Source organism: Macrobrachium rosenbergii, chromosome 12, assembly GCF_040412425.1.
Source record: "Macrobrachium rosenbergii isolate ZJJX-2024 chromosome 12, ASM4041242v1, whole genome shotgun sequence".
Taxonomy (NCBI): domain Eukaryota; kingdom Metazoa; phylum Arthropoda; class Malacostraca; order Decapoda; family Palaemonidae; genus Macrobrachium; species Macrobrachium rosenbergii.
In genome coordinates, this window is record NC_089752.1 from 117,901,486 (window position 1) to 117,921,165 (window position 19,680).

A 19,680-nucleotide genomic window follows, 5' to 3' on the forward strand; every position below is an offset into this window, starting at 1 on the left:
TGACCTTGAATTTTTGGGCATCCGTGCTAGTCTTATTCTAGTATAGATTTAGTAGAAGAAAATATAAAAAAACACAGTGTTTGAGTGATCAAGCTGTAGTAGAGGTTTGTAGTCTCTGACTGCCCTTCTCTAGTTGATGGTTGATTAGGACCATTCTTCCTGTGCAGTTTGGTAGAAATCCTTTGCCACGTCTAACTCAGGATACAAGATATGGGTAGAAACAGGTGTTTGAGTAAGATCTCGGAGGTTATTTTGCCATTTTTTGGTTGTTTATAGTCCGCTGATTCAGTCACTTGCTTGAATTGTGTTTAGAAAATTCCAGGAAGAACTATGTAATGCGGTTATGCATTACATAGTGAAGTGTTTATATCACATTAATACTGACTCTGTATACATCAAACTGTCTTCTGTATTGTGTCAAGAATGTCAGAAAATAAAATGTCCAAAAACATCTGACAAAGAGGTTGATGTAGAATATAAATGTGAAGCTTTTCTTTTATGCAGAATATCTTTTGTTTATTGCGAAATGTCATTCATTGTGATTTTGTGAAAACTGCAAATAATCTTGCGTGGCGGTGTTTCTGTTTTATAATGTAAAGAGCATTTTCTTTCTCTGGTGTTGAATAAGAATATGCACCCTAGTGGCCAGTTTTTGAGCCTCAGTTTGTGCCAAGGTTTTGATTATTGGTGTAATAAACTAGCTATAAAAATTCCATGAGACTAGCTAGGTTTTAAGATGCTGAGAAGTGCCCATAAAATGTTTTGCAAGTCAAAATAGGTACAGTAGTATTGTCAAGGGTTGTTACAGTTTGAACACTTCCCTGTCACTGTCCTGAAGCAGCAGTGTTTTGTAAAGGTGTACAGTAATGCTATTTTAGAGGATTTTTACAGTATGCTATATATGGTATACGGTACTTTAGGTTACATCTATGGATCAGGCCAAATGCAGCAAATAGCTATTCAGCAATTCCAGTTTTCAAACTGAAGTTCAGTCTTACCTTGGCTTCATGCACTGATAATTCAGATGCTGTTATTTCTCAGTATAGATCATTTTAAATTTGCAGTTATGAGTTCCTGTGTGAATTTGCATTTGGAATGTTTTTATGTGTTAATAAAAAAAAAAAACTGAAGGTGGCATAAACTATTGGTTAATGAGTTGAGCAATCTCTACAGGCCTATTTTACAAGTATATCCACTGTTCTTAGCTGGTTGCTCATTCTAAAGCTGAAGCAATTCTGACTTTAACAGTATAGAGGCAGTTTCTAGTTGTTTTAACTTTTGTTTTCTTACATACAGTAATTTCATCATCAATATTGATGCATAGCTAAAACAGTCTTTATACTGGGCAATAACCTTTTAATGGTTGATGCTGAAAATCTACATGTTCCATGATCCGTAAGTGTGAACACTTACCACCAAATGAATTTTGTCTCGTACTGTGATGATGGTTCTCAGATAAGAATGATCCTAAGAAAATATTCAACAAGGAAAAATGGAAGATACAGTATGTGAAAAAGTTGTCATTGTCTTCACATTTTTGTATAGGAAGTTGTACAACCTAAATGTAGAAGTTAATTCATTTACCCAACTTTCCTCAAGTCTGTTAAGTTCTTCCTGTTCTAAGCGGACAGACGAGTTAACAGAACTGCAGCATGTTCGGACTTCATCATGGCAAAAACATTAAAACCTGTCCCCTGAATGTCTCAAGGCCTGACCTACTTGCATGCTTGTATGTGGACACATGCTCACACATACACACACATATACATACATACATATATATATATATATATATATATATATATATATATATGTGTGTGTGTACTGTTAAGAAAGCAAAAAACTATAAGTTTAGGACTGGAGTAAACTATGCATGAGAAGAACTGAGTACTGTGCTAATATAATACATAATAATTTATTCTTACAGTTGTTAAACTATACACTAGTACAATACTAGGTTAGGTAGAAAGGGGCAGAGTCAACAGAAATGTCATGAAGATATGAGAACAAGGACCCAGGGCCTAGTTTTGGTTCAAGGCCTCTTTGAGAATATCTTCACCATCCCTTCCTTCCACAGCACATTTCTAAAGGGGATGTGTGACATGAGCACATTTTTTATCAACTTTTAGCATCTTGCTGACAAACCCTGTATCAGGTAGCCAATAATTGATTGGTTTGTTCCCATGAACTAGCATCTCGAATTAGCTTAAACTGGTGACATAAATTTAGCTGCCAAAGCTCTCACTTGCATTTCATCGCTCTGACAAACTTGTAACTGCGATTGTACACCAGTATGAAAAATGATTCCTGCTACTTGGTACAATGATTGGCAGCAAATTGCTTAAAAAGAACAAAAAATGCACCAAAGTTTCTTCGGTGCAATTGAGTTTCCTGTACAGCCACTACAGCATATAATCAATGCCACCAAAAATAGATCTATCTTTTGGTGGTCTCGGTATAATGCTGTATGAGCCGTGGCCCATGAAACTTTAACCACTGCCCAGTGGTGGCCTGTCCTATATCATTGCCAGACACACCATTATGGTTTACTTTAACCCTAAATAAGATAAAAACTACTGAGGAGGCTAGAGGGCTGCAATTTACTATGTTTGATGATTGGAGGGTGGATGATCAACATACCAATTTGCAGCCCTCTAGCCTCCATAGTTTTTAAGAATTGAGGGCGGACAGAAAAGTGAGGATTGAAAAAAGTGTGGACGGGCAGACAAAGCCGGCACAATAGTTTTCGTTTCAGAAAACTACAAAGCTGAAAAATGAGCTTGCGTGATACAGCCTTGACTCATACAATTATCAGCGCACACCACCCAAATGGGTTTGTTGTTAATGATCATGAAACAAATAGAAAGATATGTTGAGACAAAGTACATCTCATGATGATGCAATGAACATGGCAACATAATAAATATAAGTGTAAATTGTTGGATAGTGGCAACATATGTGCCTCGTAATTAGACACTTCAGGGTGTAACAACACCCAGGTGTTAACAGACCTTTCATACACATACACACATACACACAGTGAAGTATTTAGAGGTAAAAGTCAGATTAAAATAGTATACAAATTTGAAATTTGTTAATATTTTATTGCACTTGGAGGAGAACTCTTCATTCCTTATCTAAACAGAATTTGTCAATACAGTGGAGTGATTTTTCTAAAAACATTAATAAATTTCAAAACTGTGAATAGATAACAAGATACAAACACATGTTTAGTGTATATATGTGTATATTTATGTATGTATATAAGTGCACATGTATCTATTATCTGTTCACAGTTTTGAAGATTTGCTAATATTTATGTGGAAGGATGTCTTTGTATTCATTTGCCAGCTTTTAGTTAATAAATTGCTCTATAATATACATACACACACACACACACACACACACACATATATATATATATATATATATATATATATATATATATATATATATATATATATATATATATATATATATATATATATTTCACTGGCTGACACAGGTCGACCCAGAAATATATATATATATATATATATATATATATATATATATATATATATATATATATATATATATATATATAAACATACATAATTTCATCTGTTACTTCTTTTGAATGAGCACCATATTCTTTGGAAGCTTGAATTTCAAGTCAATGGCCCCTGTGGGCATGTTCCATATGAATAGGGTTCATCATCTGAGTAGTAATAATAATAATAATTTAGATCTTTGTTAGCTTCGGGTATTCCAGCCAAATGTTCTCCCTCAAATCTGTTATTCATGATATAAAAATGGTCAGGCCAGGATTGTCTTTCTTCTTATTTTTATGATGTCATTATTGACAAATCCCTCCTTTGGGCAGATATTTACTTCTTTTTCTCCCGTCAGTATTTTATTGATAGTTCTGTCAGATACCCTGACATATTGTTGCTCCTGAATACGTGGCTTTGCCATCGTCATCAGCGTCCTTTTCCAAGTATTCTCTCTCTTTAACTTCACTGTCTAGATTTGAGTACTTGGTACCTTCTAATATTTTCTTAAAATCTCCTCCCTGAAATCTGTCTACACGCACTTCTTGCCTCTCTTAGTTTTCTGCAAAAGTAAACAATTGAGATGGCTATTTGTCTGTCCGTCCTCACTTTTATGTCCACCCTCATTCTGACATGTGGTGAAAGGGTGCATGGGCCAGAAAAGGTTGGGAACCACTGCTCTATATCTACATTGTTCCTACAGACTTGGGATTCATATTACCAATAACGTTTCTCATATCTCCTTCTGGTTTTTCATGTATAATATTCTGCAGTTTTGCATAAATATTCATCTTTTATTCAGAGAGTTCATTTATTGGTGTATTGCATACTTTAATACTCAATTATTATTATTATATTATTCAGAAGATGAACCCTATTCGTATGGAACAAGCCCACAGGGGCCATTGACTTGAAATTCAAGCTTCGAAAGAATAGTAAGGTTTTTATTCAAAAGAAGTAATAAAATGTAAACGGGAAAGCAGAAAGAGATCGTTCATTAGGAAAACAGATGAATTAACAAATTAATAGTTGAAATATCATCGTTGACACTACATAAAAAGTAAGAGTACCATACAAGCACTCGAACACTCATTCGCTTAAAGTGTACAGTGTCATCAAGAAGTTACTCTCAGGTTTAGAGACCAGGAGTTAGATTTTGAAGTTGATTATTAAAGTGTTCAATAAAAGCAGATTCAAGAATATTTCTTTCACAGCATTATTACAGAATATTAGCTCTGGTATGATTTTCAGTCTGTACAATAGTTAAAGTGATTCATGTGTACAAATAGAGTACTCGGCATTTCTCACGTAACAACGTAACGATGTTCAATATGGTAATCAAGTTTTCTACCAGCTTGACCCAAATACTTCTCATCACTTCCAGTGCAGGGAATCTTGTGACTACAGTCCTCAGAAATATAATTGAAAAGATAACAGAGGTTTACAATGATATGGTGACACCATTGGTATTAGATTCAGGAACAGATGTTGGTAGGCTTCCTGTAAACATCATCACAAGGATTCTACCTCTTCTGTTTACCAAAACATCTAAAAACAGTTATGTACTCTTATTTGCTTCCTCAACGGTGAATATAATACAATGTACCAAATATATATATACATATATATATATATATATATATATATATATATATATATATATATATATATATATATATATATATATATATATATATATATATATGATGTACTGTATACGGAGCAGTTCAAAGGAGTGACACCTCAGATATATATTTCAAAGGAGTGACAACCATCCGGCCAACATTTAAAACATGTTAACAATTCAGTGGTTCTACTTTTTTAAATAAAATCCTATTAATTTAATAATTTTTAATCATTATTAGTTACTTTGTCACTCTTTTAATACGGTATTTATGTCACTCCTTTGATACAAAACCAATATATATATATATATATATATATATATATATATATATATATATATATATATATATATATATATATATATATATATATATATATATATATATATATATATATATATATATATATATATATATATATATATATATATATACCAGGGACAGATTACTCTTGGGTACATGCGCCTAAATTGAAATTTTCCAGAATATTTCGATGCAATGTTTTGTGCTTACTGGACCCCTTGAATGTGTTTCATGCAAGTATATCATTGTTTTAAGGCTGTGTGAATTATTTTCACAATCCCCTGTTAATCCATCCCCTACCTTTCTCTTGCCGTGTAGTTTTTAATTTCTGTAGGACCACTTTTTGAAGTACTGTTGTGGTTCTAATCGTGCTGTTGTTTTATTTTTAATTTTTCGGTTTACAAAGAAGCCATTGAAAAGTAGTACGTATAGTGATCTGGTGTGTGATTCATCAAATCTATATTAAAATGAATATTTAATATCAAACTCGTCATTGTTAGTAAATGTTACCAAACTGCGGCCTGCCAATGGTGAACTAAAGTGTAGAAGGTATCTTGATCGAACTCCTGGAACGGCCAAAACATCTTTTTAATCCAGTGGTTCTCAAACTTGGGGTAATTTACCCCCGTGGGGGGGGCAATGAAGCCGTTTCTTGGGGGGTAACGAGGCACTTTCTAAAAGTAATAGTTCTTTGGAGTAAAATTCAGTAAATTTATAAATAATAACAATGAATAAATATATAAATAAAATAATAAATAATACTGAAGTAAATAGATTCATTTTTATCATAATTACGCAAGTTAGGCCCCAACGTTTGTTTTCTTCAATCGCGAAAAAATAAGAATGCCATGGAGAGTCTTAATTTGTTACATAAGCGAGTGAAACATCAGGAGATAATTTTCTTGATTGTTGATTGTTGCGCATTCTCCTCCACTGTCTCCAGTGAGTGTTCTGCACTTGATGAGGTAATTTTGCTGGTAGAGCTGAGCATTTCTTTTAAAACTGACTTATAGCATTTGTATTTTGGTTGCTTATCAAGAATTTACTTTTTTTTTTTTTTGTCGGTCGACTGTAATTAACCTCAGAAATTATTGTTATTGTATACTGGCCATCCTGGAATGCTATCGCACATGCGCAGTGTTATAGGGGAACTTTCAGTAAAAAGTGATTACCGGGGGGGCGGGCCACCCCTCCGCCCCCCGGCTAAGTAACACGGCCTACTAGGTTAGGTTAGGGTACGTTAGGTTACTATAGTTCCTATTACAATAGATTTCCTTACCCAGTCCCTTATTGAACATATGGCTCCCTAATGACTTGCGCATGCGCGGAACCTTTCCATACAGTCCGTGGGGAATTATTACTTAGAAATATCATTTTGCTTCTTGGTTGGTCTTTTGACTGCAATAATAAGCCACATATCCAAAGAGGAATGGGGTAGGGGTAATGGTGATCTATCACACCACTGCCGGGGTAACGATAGCAAAAAATTTGAGAACCACTGGTTTAACCAAACTTTTGTTGAATAAAATGGCTGCATTTTGCAAATTTTTTTATACTTAGTTTTCTCAAGTCTTCCAATCTTGTGCTGTTTCATCCATCGAAATATGAACATTGGCCAATTATTGACTAATACTGATGTGCAGGAAAAGCGAATTATTAGAAGAATTGAGAAAACTCGATATAAAATAAATTTGCTAAATGCAGCAATTTTATTCAACAAAACTTGCCTCAAAGAGGGTCTTCTTCCTTCGTATATTATTATTATTATTATTATTATTATTATTATTATTATTATTATTATTATTATTATTATTATTATTATTATTGTTATTCAGTAGATGAAACCTATTCATATGGAGCAAGCGCACCACAGGGGCCTTTGACTTGAAATTCAAGCTTCTAAGGAATATAGTGTTCATTAGGAAGAAGCAAGAGGAGTTAAGGGAATGCAGAAACAAGAGATCCCACTCACTTATTAAAAAAGAAAAAATAAATTAATAAAATAACAAATAGATAAAAATATACTGAAGTGCAAGGAGGATAGTATTAGGGTAGCAATGCATTGCACCTTTGCTTGAACTTCTGAAGTTAGTTGCAGAATGTTCAGTAAGCACCATTGTTTGTCATTGCGTAATGTTGATGAAAAATTTTCTACTTTCAAAAACCAAAACCAACTGGATTTTTTAAAGTGTCTAGTAAAGTCATTTGGGGAAACATCTCAAAAGTGTTGGGAAAAAAGGACTTAAACTCGTTTTACAATCAAAACAGTCAGTGGCGATTGTATTTTTTTTGTAAAATTGTAGTCACGTTGCCTCTCATAGTGAAGTGTGATGTGTTTCATTTGCAATCCCTTCAGTTGGTGCTCTGGATTTTCTGCATTGAAGAAAATAAGCAAATTCCAGCCCCAGATACTTTCACGATTTGCTTTGATTATATACTGTGCATTCAAGAAACATTTGTAATAAACTGTATTAGGAGTGGCGTAATTATTTGTTTATTTTTTCTGCTTATAACTCAATGACTGAATAACGTGATAAACTTTGTCTTACAAAGTTGAAAGGAGTGGCAACATATTTTACATGAGTGTTCTCACGTGTTCTTTCTGCGGTCAAACACAAGAGGTTTGACGTGATTACCTCTCCATACCTTTACAGAAAAAAGCCATATGCTATATTTCATCATAGCAATTTTTTCAGCTAATCATGTTATTCAGTTATCGAGTCATTAACACATCCACAAAAAAATCATTTAACAATAATGCCACTCCTAACGCAGGTGTTATACATTCACTTATCCAAACCTTATTCCTAGTAGTTCCTATAATAGCTGTCTTATCATATAATTTTTTTTCAATAGTACATACAAGGAAAATTATGTCAGACCCAAAAGCTTTACATAGTACACTTATGCCCGGTATTTGACACCATATAAGATTGACGTTTTCACAAGGCATCGTACGGATTTATGTAGTTTGATTTTAAGATCCGGGTGGCAGTTTCCCGAGATGTATGCTAGTATTGCGCCAGCCCCCCCCCCACTTTTTTTTTTGGCCATACAGTTAGGATAGGTTAGTATCTCCAGAGGAATTTGGGTGTGGGAAACATAATGAGATTACATTCATGAAAAATCTATGGTTAGTTTGTAAGATATAGCATCCCACTTTTTTCAGGGAAAGGTCCTGGTACTTGGTTACATCTTGGGGAAAATGAGTCCGGGTGTTCTGCCTTTAGAGAAAAGTTGCTTTTATTGGGATGTTTAAAGTCAAGCAGATGCTTTGAGAGAGAGAGAGGGAGCTTGTGTGTAAGAGTTGGAATAAGTTTTTGAATGTGAATTAACAATTCTTGTAAATGGTGAAATAGCGTCTTCTGATTTTCATGGGTTTCCAGTTAAAGCTTCAAATACTGGTTGATAACATTCAGTTTTAGAAATGATTAAGTTTATAATCTGACTTGAAGAAGAGATAGGAATAGGGAGCAATGGTTCGTTGTTAACAGATTATAATCCCCCCCTTTGAAAATTATACATTTCAGACGGTGTCAAACTTATATGAAACAAGTAACGAATGCGCTGAAGTTTCTTCTGCACAATCGAGTTTTCTGTACAGTGTATAATCAAGGCCGCTGAAAATAGATCTATCTTTCAGTGGTGTCCGTATAATGCTGTATGAGCTGCGGCCCATGAAACTTTAACCGCCGCCCGCTGGTGGCCTGTCCTATATCATTGCCAGATGCATGGTTATGGCAAACTTTAACCTTAAATAAAACAAAAACTACAGAGGCTAGAGGGCTGCAATTTGGTATGTTCGATGATTAGAGGGTGGATGATCAACATACCAGTTTGCAGCCCTCTAGCCTCAGTAGTTTTTAAGACGTGAGGGCGGAGAGAAAAAAGTGCAGACAGAATACAGTGCGGACGGACAGACAAAGCTGGCATAACAGTTTTCTTTACAGAAAACTAAAAATTCCTCTGGAGTGAAATTATTGAAAAGTTATTGAGTAATTGTGTCAGCAATCAGGTTCATTTCCTCCATTAATGTTTGTTTTGGGAGATGTCTTATCAGCTTTTACCCTTACTTTGAAAATGACTGTAAACAATTTTGCTGATGAATGTTGCAAAAGAGAGAGATTTGAGACAGGTTGTGATCATACCTTTAATTTGTTACATTTTGTTACCATGTGCTCTTTCACTAACAACTATGATATTTTCAACACTGGGCTTGCACCACTTATACACATACTGTAGAATTGCGGTTGGAAGTATCGTTACCCAGTAGGAAGTCTTGCTCCAAAAATACGTATTTCATCATGCATCAGTAATATGTTCATTCACGTCTGAGTTCATTCATGCCCCTTCATCAAAAGCATTGAAGCTTCTTCATAATGGCCTTAGTACAAATGCATATTAAATTACAATTGCAAGCAGAATCACGCAGCAGGAAGCCATGTTCTCGCACTGAAAAGTTAACACCTGTTTTCTGCTCACTGTGCATCCCTGTATGCTGTTGATCTATGATAATTTACCTTGTAAGGCGGGATAGTGCCGTCAGTGCATTGAAATTGACAGTGAAAAGTTTGAAAGGTGTAAAAGGAGGAAAACCCCGCAGTTGCACTTTGAATCAATTGTTTGGAGAGGGTGGAAAGTTAGATAGAGGAAAGAGATTATGAGCGGAGGTACAGTGCAAGGAATGAAAAGGGTTGCAGCTAGGGGCTGAAGGGACCCTGCATAGAACCTTAAGTAATGCCTACCATGCATTGCATGAGGTGACGGGTCTACCCTGCCATGGGGAATTGAACAGTGGCGCCAGAGATCAGTATTAAGATCTGGGGGAAAAAACCTACTAGAACCCAAGCTTTTGTTCAACAATTGAAGATATAAGTCAGCTGCCGAGGATCAAACAGGGAAACAGTACTTGAAATATGGTAATATAAAAGATTGAAAAATTGTGGTGGAATGATTAATGAGGTTAGTTACGGTAACTGAACATGCCTCACTGTTTAAGCACCGAATGGCTGAAAGTGCCTCAGTACGTGGCTTTATAGTCAAATTTTCATAAATCTTCATCACGCCACAGTACAGGTACAGTGGAAGAAGCTGGTGGAATGAATAAATCAGAATGTTAAGTATAGTGCACTTTAAGCATACACGCATTATCCACTTCTCAATATTCTCATGAAAGGAATATTAGAGATCTAAGGTAATAACTGTTTTCAAAAATTTTTCGTTTTAGAAAGCTTACAAATGTTTTTGAACACAAATACACATCATAACTTGTCATTGAAGCATATTGTCTGTTCATCACTTGATCAGTATAAGTGCCTCATGTCTTGAGGGTATGGTAACCACATGAGATTTTCATTGTACACATAGTCTTTGTGAGTATTGCCTGTAGTATTCATCGAGCTAGACATTATTGGAGAGGAGGGAGAGGCTGCTGACTTGCATGTTAGTGCATATAGAAGACCGTAGGAAGTGTTAAGAAGCTGTTTCCGGCAGGCAAAAACAAATGACTGTAACAGTAGCGGATTCTTTGGATTCCTTGCCCTTTTTTGAAGCAGATTCTCGAGTGATAAATTATAACTTCAGTCAAAGAACAACATCTTTCCCTCTGTCCTTTTAATAGTACATGATAATAGAGGAACCGAACAAGAAAGTCAGACTTGTATGCAATGTATTTATCAAGAATAACTTGCGTATCACTGCGATAATGCTGTATCTGGACTCTTGTGGTAGCATTGTTTTGATTTCCCATTGGTATACTTTTCTCTTATACCAATATGAAAAAAAAGGGATCTTTCCTAGATAGTAACCCCCATGGGTTTTAACCCGGTATGTATCCGCCTTTGCGACGTGTTTAGTACAAGCCCGTTGGGGATTACCGTAAAAACATAAACAAAAGACTGTAAATATCATAAAGATAATGACCCCCAAGAAATATTAGGCCTAGATAATGACCCCCGGAACTTTGTTGGAGGTCACGATCTAGGAAAGATCCAAGAAAAGGTACAATTTTGAGTTCCAGGGGAAGATTACAACATTGTATTCGTAATATATTTTAAAGTGAGTAAATCATTTGTTACTGATTTCACCCAAAATAATTATCAGATGATTTCTACATGGGTTTATTTTGTACATACGAAAAGAGGAGAACCAAGTTTCTCAAACGAATCTGTTGCCTTTTTTGAAGATGGTTAAAGGAAATTTAGTGGCCATGACTATTTGTTTATATTTGGCAAAATACTGAAATGTTAAACACCGAGGTAACTTAAAACACTGAATGTTTTTTCCGACTGCCATGCTTAGCAAGAGTAGACAAAAGTAAAATTTGTGAATTTGAAAGGTCATAAGTCTTTTTTCTCTCTTATTAGTAAAGTTTAAGTGATATGTATCTTGTGGATTAGTATTCTCTCTATTTTGTGAAATATAAATCATTTGTGTGTGTGAGAGAAGAAAGTAACGATTTGGAAACTTCAAGAAACTTCAAGTACGTAAAGCACTTTTTCATCGCGTACCAACTTATTTTTCAGTGAATAAAGGGCAGTTTTCTGTTTCGATATTGATGTCTTTTTCTTTGATTTGGTGTAATTTTTAGTTGTTCTTGCTTCTTCAACTGAAGTTGTACAGATGCAGTAACTGTAACCCTTAGATGTTGCTGGAAACTGTTCCCATTTGTTCTTTGGCTTGTGGAAGTTCATCGCTGACAGTGTTCGTAGATTTGTAAGGTGTATTGTAAGAGTAGCCAGATCGTCTAACAATGCTGCAAGCAATCATCTCTCGGGTGGTCTTCAAAGTTCTGTCTCTACTAACCTTCAGCAACACTCTTAGTTACTAATAATGAACTATTGGTAGTTAGAGTTATTAACAACTGCTAATGTCTAGGCACAAATACTAAAATCTATAAGAATAATATGGTATTACTGCCGTACTGATTTGTACATGATCTTGACTAATATTGTAAGGTGCTAATACAGTAATATACGAACAGCTGTTCTAATTCGGCTCAATTTTCCTCCCTGTTGTAACCTTTCCCACTGTTGTTCCAGCTGTTTCCCAAAAGTGTCTTGTGATTCATGTGTTTATTGTGCTGTATGTAGTACGTATTCAGTTTTATCATTCTCCCCCTGCCCCCCCCCCCTTTTGAATACCTTTGAATGTCTTTGCATAGAGATGATCAAATTGCATTTTACTGTATTGGTGCAGCATCACCCTTGACTTGGATGTGATTCTGCAACATTACACTGTTCACAAAGAGGTGTACTTTGGCAGACATCTAAGTACCACTTCCTAACGATTTTCATTGAATGCTCAAGATTTTTTAATGTTAGAATTTCTTTACAGACATTGCATTTAGCAGATTACAATATTCATGATTATGACACAGTGTATATCTTGGTATTGTGGGTAGTTCTATGTCCTTAGGTTGGAGTGCAAGCCATCTCTGGATATGTCCTCTTATCTTCAAGTGTTTTTGTAGATCTCTTGATCTTTTAACCTCTAACAGTTATCTTACATCTTTGTTTTAGTTAATACTGTGTATGACGTGAGAAGCAAACAGTTCAAATATTGCTCTATGATAAGTTTTCAGATCCCCCAAGTCAAAGTGTACATCAAGGATATAATTAGGGCATACTGAGTACTATATTTGTGAAGAGTATTGTCTGTCCATTACTAATTCATATAGTTGCAAGTTATTCTTTTCAAATAGAGTAAGTATATTTATGTATGTATAATCATTGATTTTCTTTTTTTTATATGCCACCATTTTTTTCATTCCTTTGCCTCAGAACTTTTCTTTTTTCCCGTCATCACTGCTCTGTCAGTATCTTGTGCATCTTTCTCTCAAAGTACTTTAGCTTTCCAGCTCTTCAGAAACCTTCCTCCAAGGTTCTTTTAAGACGCCAACTGGAATATTAAGTATTATTGTATTTGCTTAAGTTTTGTGTATATGAAACAGGGTTCCAGAATTTTTTATTCCTAGTATTGTACAGTTAGGACCGGACTTCATTCCTGTATCGTAAGCAAAGTGAAGCTGATGAATGTTATGAAAAAGTACAATAAGAAAAAATTTTTTGCTATTTGTAGTAACTTAGTTATAGCTGGTTATGTGTTAAGTTATGAGAGCAGACCATATCTTGAAGATGTTCCATTCATTTGCAGTTTTATTTCAGAAAGATAGCAAGGGTCTGCCATATGTAGAATATAGAAATAGAATATAGATCTCACTATTCAATGAAAAATTGTGAGGAAAAGTATTTTAAAGAGGTCATAAAGTTCCAAGACATAAAAAAAGTTTGGTAATCCACTCTTAGAATGACTGTTGATACATTCATTATTTTTAACATTATTTAGAGTTAGAAAAAATGTTCATGTTTTAAGAAGACAGACAAGTTGTTGGTTTTATGTGCTGCTAAATGATATCCAGCACATCCAGAAACTGCAGTGAAATTGTAAACATTCTGAAAAGAAAGCATACAGGTAGTACAGCCAATGTTCTGTAAACGTGGTATAGAATCTGGTAAGTATTTTTCTCATAAAATATTCATGGAGCTTCTTTTATAAGAATTGGGGAGGTTGTAAAGAAAAACTTTGATTACCTCAAAAAGTATGGAGTAAACTTAATATTACTGTAAATAATTAAAAGAAAGTTTGTTGAGACGTTTCAAACCAGAGCACTCGTGAAAATTCTGATTTCCAGAGCATTTAACTAACTGTTAGCTAGTCATAGATAAGAATGGAGGTTGATTATAATTTACCGTAAAATTCAAGCGCAAAACAATGGATTCTAGTTTTCTTATCCATCTTCATTCAGAGCAGTTTAATTTTACTGATGTGACATTAAATTCTAGCAAGCAGAATTATATTGGAATTTATTAAAAGCTTGTTTGCATTATTACATGAAAGGGTTAAAAGTTAATTGGAGTATCATTACTTTGATCATTAATCTTCTGTATGATTTGTTAACTATAGTGTAGGAATCATTTGTTGTTATAGTTTTGGTCAGTAGTAGAGGAATATAATAACTATTAAATCTTTTTTCATGTGGAATAGGGAATTAAGTTCGCGCAACAGATAGATGTGAATTATAGAAGTACCATAGAAGGTGAAAAGTTGCCTGGTGATCAGTCTGGAAAGCAATACGATGATTGAAGAGTAAATAATTAGATTAGTTAAATTCACTTTAAATCTATCTGAGTTGGGCTAGTTCTGAAGGTAGTGGCGTAACATACTTCGTTGAGATATTAGTACAAACCCACGCTTTACAAAATGCCAAACTAACATTTTAGGCTGTGAAAGAATATCAGTTACCAAAAGTCAGTACTTTTATAGTCATTCTCCTCCTGTTGTCATTGTCGATGCATTTGTTGTTTTTCTGTTCTGCATCTCTTCATTTATACTTTAGTCTCAATCCACCAGGTCGCTTCGTCAAACAAGTAGATCAGAAATTCCTGGATGGCTCGGTTCAAATACTGTTACCCACTACCGCCGCTTTCGAGTTCTCCCTCTACTTCTGTTTTTTCTCCTGTTACTAGAATATCCTTTGTGGCTTTGTTCCACTTTTCTCACTTTTTCATTACTGCATTTGCTAGGTGAAGGACAGTAGTTGCATGTTCGTTGATAGGTTCTTATTGTTACTGTGTACTTTGGCTGAAACCAGGATGAGCCTAAACGAGAGATCCTTGAGGTTCCCTGGTCAAAGACAGAAGATCTTTAGGTGAGATCCCGTGCTAAAGAAAAAGCAGAGACATTGAAGCTCAGTTGGAGGATCGCATGAATACCTTGATTTGGAATGGAGACTTGAGAGTGCCTTGTGCCTACCTATCCATCTTTGCAGTTGGTTAGAGTACTCTTGTCTTCATCCTCAGACAGTAAGTGATAGTTTAGGCTGAACTTTCATAACAAGGGAGCCTTACTCTACAGTATCAAGTGTGAGTTGAGAGAGGGGAGTTTATAATTCTCCTGTATGGTTGTTGTTACAGCTTCCCAGTTCAATATTTTATTGATGTGCTATTGCTCAATTCAGAAATTTAAGAGGAAGAAATCTTTACATCAAAAGATTGTCTCTGCCAAAGAGAAATTATTATTTAAAACTCCTTGAAATCCCCACTGTACAAGTGGAAAGTCTGTTTTCCAAAGTGTTTATTTTTCAAGATACAAAGTAGAGCATTTGAATGAACATCTTGGCCATATAAACCTTTAATTTATGTAAATGTATCCTTAAATCTGAACAGCAATTGCCCAAAGCAAAACAGTCAACTTCATGATATGTTCAGAAGCCCAAACAGATGGATCATTGGTACTCTAATCGTGTAGCAAAAATAGTTTGAGTCATTAGGGAGTATATGCCAGAATTTAGTGCTAGTGAAGTGTGAAAATGACCAAAGCAACGAGTAATGAGCAAGAAAGCAGATACGTCTAGATTGCTAAATAACTTTGTGGTCCAAGTCAATATTCAGTATAAGACCACAATCTGTTGTATCATGCCTTTTTTTTTTTTTTTTTTTTTTTTTTTTTTTTTGCATTTTCCCTGGAATGGCTCAGTATTGACAAGAATTTTCCCACTTTGAGAGGATAGATACATTTGTCTATATGTACTACACTGTTGCTTAATAAATAAAAACTATTTACAAAGCAAATTTGTATGTGTACAGTGAACAGCAAAATGTATATAGTGTTACATAGGACTGGCAAATTTTAAAGTGAAAATACAGGGAAAAGGTTTATGTTACACTAAAGCATTTATTTACTCTTTCAGAATACTGTACAGTACTTGGGACCTCAGTTGAAGTATGCTGCAATTCGGTATATTTTTGTCAACATGTTTTAAATTAAACTGCAATGAATTTTAGTCCCTCAGTACAGATATAATATGAAAAAATTAACAGTTTCTCCTGTAAAAGTCCAGTACCATGTAGGCTTATTGCATATTTAAATGGCTGAGCATAGCTCTCACTGGCCTAGTGTTGATATTGCTCATAACACCCAGAGCCTCGTTTAAAGTAGAAAATGTGCAGTGTACATCATAATTTATAACATAAAAACACAAAATGATTCGGTCAGAGTACCTTTCACAAAAGATAACTTCAGTGACCTGAAGGAATTGTTCACGAAAGTTCATGCACGGGTCTCCTCACACAAAGATTCTTAATTTTGTATATTCCGAGTTACAGAAAATAATGTAAAAATATCTGATAATGATGAGCAAGAAACCTTCCTGGCCTCTTCTCACTTGAGGAAAAAGTTCATTTCCACCGTCTGTTTGAGACAGGAGCCGTGAGAAGAAATGCTCCAAAACATGTATGAAAGTTGGCTTAATTTGCTTTTAAATCCTTCATGGTAAAAGTAAATACCTGTACATTTTAAAGATGAATTAGGTTAGCTGTATCCTGAAAGTGATTTCATTTCCTTTCCTTTGAAGGTGCATGTATGAAAAGGGTTGACTACATTTTAGAACACTAAACCCCAAATCAAGATAATTTACAGTTTTCCAAGGGTTCATCAGCCTGATTACTTTTGTGACCCGTGATTCTTTCATTTACTGTACTATATTTTGAACGTGCTTTTTAGTTGCTGAGATATCTAGCAAGTACCAGAAAAAAACTTCGTAACTGTGAATACAGAGTCAAACACTGACCCTTACTTCAGTTTGGAAAAAATTTCAATTGGGAAAAAAAAAAATCATGTGGCTCAGATATGTATATTTAAAATGGGTGATATTTGTCAATGCAAGGACTGTTTTCGGACACTGATGATGATCTGGAATTGGAATATAGAATTTAGACCAAAGGCCAAGTGTTGGGATCTATGAGTTCATTCAGTGCTGAAAATAATGTTGAAACTGTAATTAAGAGATGGTAGAAAGATAGAAAAAAAGAGAATATGAATATAGGTATAGTTAAAGAAATGAAAGGGATTGCAGGTAAGGGCTGCCAGGACGCTGCAAAGAACCTTGTGTAATGCCCACAGTGCACCACGTTGAGGTACACTGGTGGCACTACCCCCCTACAGGGATGATGTTCTGTATAAATTGAGTTTTGGTCTCAGATTGTCAGTATTCAGTTCATTCTAAGTTTCCAGTTTATAAAAATTTCTTTCAGTGTTTGTTATCATAGAACTTTCTCAAGACTTTTTATGAGATGTTCACAATTCCAAATGGACTGTTTGTAAAGCCAATGCTTTTCTCCTTTTCTTAAGATCATATGACAAGGTAGTAAGAACACTGGGGGACTTGATTTTATACTGATTTTTCTTTTGCATCCATCACAGAAGCAAACTTGGACTTTCACATAAACACCTTTATGCGAGATTCGTGTCATGAAATGCAGTGACCATTAACATTTCCCTTCTTAAGTAATAATTAGGATGGATGCTACCGCTTAGGTAGATATTTAGCGGGGAAACTTAAAATTTGAACATTGTTCTTTACTCTGCCAGCTTGCAAGAAGGGGTGCATTTTTTGGAACTTAAAGTTATGTAACTTATTCTTTGAAGCTTTTTATTCCTCTGTCAGCTATTGAATAGGGAGAAAATTGCAGAGGTTTTGTCGATACATCAAAGGTACCAAAACTATCTTCAAGCTTTATTCTTTCTTAACAACTAACTTCCACATCCACGTATCAAGAGCCAACCTGCATCAAGTAGGTTTGTAGAAGCTCATGAACTCATGTAGGTATCTTTTCCAAGATTCCCTAGGAAATCTGTTGATGGTTCAGTATTTGACATAATCACAGTAACTCCTAAAGTATGAAGCAAAGGATGTATATTTATCATCAGTAGCATCATTTCTCTTCCGGTTTTGGCAGTGCCGCATCTAAATATTCATCCACTGAGACTTCAAAAGGTATTAGTTCTATTGCAAGTGCTATGCATAGCTTGGATTTCTTTGTCTCATATATTAAGCAGAATAGCCAAAACTTGGGTGAGCACTTCAGTAATGTTGTGAGCAAGGTTTTGTTAGGAGAAAGTAAATGTGCAGAACTAGGGAGCATTCCAGGAGAAATATGCTGTGCTTAACCTCACATTGTCACCTATTCATCCAATACCACAATCGTCCCGTGGCATATAAACACAAGAAGCACTCGCAGGGAAGATGAAAGGAAAGATCGTAGACACTGAGCTTTCGTCTGTGTTTCAAGACCTGATCACAGTTTTATTGTCACTTGTGTTGTATGTTAACCTAATTGGGTAAATATGTTGAAAGTGGTTTATATACTCTACCATCTGCAACCAGCTTAAAAAGTCAAGGGCATTGTGATGGTGCATGGTTTGAGGTATCACTTGAAACAAAACTGCAGTTATACTGCTCTTGTTAAACCAGTGTTTGGGAACTACTGCCCCAGTTGTCATACCTTTTTCCATGTTAGAAGATGAACTTCAGACGAAGTCATTAAGTTTACACGACCTCATTTTCCATTTTCTCCATGGAGAGCTTCAAAACATTTTAAATCAGGAAACCCTCAACTGACTACTTTGGATTTCCCTTAGTCCCACTTGTTTTTTTAATTCTTGGGCTTTCATTCCTTCCAGCAGCCTCCCTTCTCCATTAAGGGACTTCCAGGCTAGGAAGTGTAATGAAACTTCTATGTAAATAATATAGGGTTGCTGGGTCTGATTTGTTTCATTCTCACATGCTAAGAAGAAATTTTTTCTCTCCCATTGTGACGATGACTTTTGAGATTCCATGATCCTGGCACAAGATGTGAAGAAGAACTCCTTCAACTAACTGTAAAGCTTTCTTCCTTCAATACCTGTTATCCAAGCTGTCAGGACAACAGCATTTTTATAAAACTGTACTTAATGCCAGAATAGTAAACTGACATAGTGGACACTCACAAAAATTTCTATAAGATACATTTTAGTTGGCCACTGGTTTTTTAAGCTAAAAATATCACTTCAGTTTTTTCCATGTAGCTAGTGTTTTAGAATTTGGTTTTGCCATTTCCAGATTGTTTCTCCTAGCCAGATACTAAGTGGTTTGTTTGAACCATTAGGGACATGAATTGAATCTTTTTCAACTGCTGTTGTTTAATGGCCAAATTCATTTTCTCTTGGTGTCAGGCTATGCTCTCAGAAGCTAGAATATTCCTCCATTTTTTTAAATGGAATCTTACTCTCTGCCAGAACAGCGACATGAGACTACTGTATTTGTATGTGTTTAAAGTTAACTTCATTAAAAGGCCCCACTCTTCAAATTGGTCAATATTTTTAGTTTCAACTAGATGGTC

General features: G+C 35.1%; 1 protein-coding gene across 11 annotated transcripts in view; it reads left to right on the forward strand.

Moving 5' to 3' along the window:
• LOC136843961 (protein kinase C, brain isozyme-like) overlaps positions 1-19,680 on the forward strand; it is a 576,940-nt gene that overhangs the window by 533,443 nt on the left and 23,817 nt on the right. The window lies entirely within an intron of this gene.